This window comes from Theropithecus gelada, chromosome 15, assembly GCF_003255815.1.
Source record: "Theropithecus gelada isolate Dixy chromosome 15, Tgel_1.0, whole genome shotgun sequence".
NCBI classification, from domain to species: Eukaryota; Metazoa; Chordata; class Mammalia; order Primates; family Cercopithecidae; genus Theropithecus; species Theropithecus gelada.
In genome coordinates this window covers 59,564,564-59,567,640 of record NC_037683.1, presented here as the reverse complement: position 1 = coordinate 59,567,640, position 3,077 = coordinate 59,564,564, and the positions used below count along the sequence as shown (strand labels likewise).

Here is a 3,077-nt window from a genome sequence, read left to right as displayed (position 1 = left end):
CCTAGTAGAGTTGTGAGAAGGAAGCCACTATCCTTCAGACCCCAGAATGGTAGATCCTAGTATCTATCAATGGCTTGCACCCTCAACCTGGGAAAGCAACCAGCATTTAACTTCAACCCACTGGAGCAGGCCTAGGGGCTGAACCCTGAAAACCACAGGAATGGAGCTGCCCAAATCCTTGGGAACCCACCCTTTGCATCAGTATGCCCTGGATATGGGACATTGAGCCAAATAAGATTATTTTGGAGCTTTAAGATTGAATAATTTCCCTGCTGGGTTTTGAAATTTCATGGGGCCTGTAGCCCCTTTCTTTCTTTTTTTTTTCTGAAGGAAAATTTGTATTTTAATTATTTTTATGTATAGAAAACTCAACAGTGTACATTTAACCCAGTTTAGTGGCAAGTTCTTTAGCCTTTGCCTTTTCGAGCTTGGCGATACCAGCCACAGACTTGGGACCCAGGACATTGCCGCCCCAGTGACGGCGGATCTCATCGTATCTGTCATTGTAATTGGTCCTGATAGCTTCCACCAGCTTAGCCAAAGCGCCTTTGTCTTCCGAGTTCACTTGTGTGAAGGTGACAGTGGTGCAGGTCTTCCTGTGGACTAGACGTCCCAGTCTTGCTTTCCCCTTGATAATGCAGTAAGGGACCCCCATTTTATGACACAGGGCAGGCGAGAAGACAACCAGCTCGATGGGATCCACGTCGTGTGCAATCACCACCAGCTGAGCTTTCTTGTTCTCCACCAAGGTGGTGATGGTGTTAACTCCTGCTCGAAGGACAGGTGGTCTCTTAGTGGGGATGTCCCCTTTGCCAGCAACTTTATTCTCAGCCCGGGCCAACAACCTCTGCTTCTTCTCTTGCTTTGTCTCTGGTCTGTACTTGTGGGCCAACTTAAGCAGCTGAGTAGCTGTTTGGCAGTCCAGGGCCTGGGTGAACTGGTTAATAGCAGGAGGCACTTTTAGCCGCTTAGAGAGGATGGCTCTCTTCCGCTGCGACCTGATATAGTGAGGCCATTTCACAAAGCGGGTGAGGTCTCTTTTGGGTTGGATGTCCTGTCCAATGCCAAAATTCTTAGGTCTTTTCTCAAACAGGGGATTCACCACTTTCTTGGCCTTCTGCTTTTTCATGACAGCAGGGGCCAGAGTCACCTTCTTTCCCTTGGCCTTCTTTCCTTTCGGCATCTTGGGCGGCGAGAGTAGAGCTGTATTTGGCTGATTTCTTCCTTTTGGAATGGGAATATTTACCCACTGCCTACTCCCACTGTATATTGGTAGTAAATAACTTGTGTGTGTGTGTGTTTTTTTTTTTTTATTTTACAGGCTTATAGCTGGAAGGGACTTGTCTTGTCTCAGATGAGACTTTGAACTTTAGACTTTTAAGTTAATGCAGGAATGAATGAAGAGTTTTGGGGACCATTGGAAAGGCATGATTGTGTCTTGCAATGTAAGAAGGTCATAAGATTTGGGAGGGGCTGGGGCAGAATGATGTAGTTTGGATATTTGTCAACACCCAAATCTCATATCAAATTGTAATTCCCAATGCCGGAGGTGGGGCCTGGTGGGAGGTGTTTGGATCATGGGGTCAGATTCCTCATGGCTTAGTGCTGTATTTGTGATAGTAAGTTCTCATGAGATCTTGTCATTTAAAAATGTGTGGCACCTCGTTTCATGACTTTCTTTCACTCTTACTCCTGTTATTGCCATGTGATATGACTGCTCACCCATGCCTCTCATCATAATCAGAAGCTTCCTGAGGACTCCCCAGAAGCAGATGGCATTAAACTTCCTGTACTGCCTGCAGAACCATGAGCCAATTAAACATCTTTTCTTATAAATTAACTAGTCTCAAGTTTTTTTTATATAGCAGTGCAAGAATGACCTGATAAACTTACTTGTTCACTTTTGCTTATTTTTCTTGAATGTTTGAAGTATTATTTTAATAAATTTTGCTCACTTTCATGTCATTTAAGGCATTTAAGATATGATTTCTTTTAGTATTGTCAGTTTGGGATGTTATTTAAGTCAGTTTTCAATTATGTTCAGAAATAGAAGTTTAGTTTTATTCTTATGAATGTGGATATATAATTTTTGAATCATTTATTGAACAGACTGTATTTCCTCCAGTGTACGTTCTTGGAATCTTTGTAAAAAAATAATTTCACTGTAGGTATGTAATTTTTATTTCTGGTCTCTCTTTTGTTCCATGGTCCATGTGTCCAATTTTATGTTGGTACTATGCTGCTTGGATTATTAAATCTTTGTAGTATAGTAGTGTGATGTCACCAGCTTTGTTTTTGTTGTTGTTGTTGTTGTCGTCATTTTAGGATTTTTTTCTATTTCTGTGAAGAATTTCATTTATATTTTGATATCAAATCAAATAGGGATTCCATAAAATCTGTAAATTGCTTTGGGTAGTATGGTCATTCTAATAATATTAATTCTTTCCATTCATGAATGTAAGATATCTTTTCATTTCTCTGTCTTCTTCAATTTCTGTCATCAATATTTTATAGTATTCAGTGTAAAGATCTTTCACCTACTTCTTTAAGTTTATTCCTAGGTATCTTATTTACTTATTTATTTTGAAATCTATTTCAAATACAAATAGATTTCCTATTGAAATTGGAATTATTTTCTTGACTTTTTTCAGATTGTTTGCTACTAGTGTACAGAAATGATTCTGATATTTGTATGTTGGTTTAATATTCTGCAACTTTACTGACTTTGTTTATTAGTTCTGATAGATTTTTGTCAAAATCTTTAGGGTGTTATCTCTATAAGATCATGTCATCTGCAAACAGGAACAATTTGACTTCTTTTTTTTCCATTTAGGATTTCTTTTATTTCTCCTCTTGTCTAATTGCTCTGGCGAGGACTTCCTCTACTGCACTGAATAGAAGTGTTAATAGTGGGCATCATATTCTTATTCATGATCTTACAGAGAAACCTTCAGCTTTTTCCATTCAGTGTGATATTATCTGTGGGTTTGTCATATATGGTCATTACTTTGTTGAGATAATACCTTCTATACCTTATTGAGAATTTTTAAATGATAAAGCAGTATTAAATTTTGTCA

General features: G+C 38.9%; 1 pseudogene across 1 annotated transcript; it reads right to left on the bottom strand.

Moving 5' to 3' along the window:
* Positions 1 to 314: 314 nt before the first annotated feature.
* On the bottom strand, positions 315 to 1,183 carry LOC112608027 (annotated as a pseudogene). The gene has a single exon (XR_003115930.1). The product of XR_003115930.1 is annotated as a 60S ribosomal protein L7a pseudogene (transcript).
* Between the last annotated feature and the right edge of the window lie 1,894 nt (positions 1,184 to 3,077).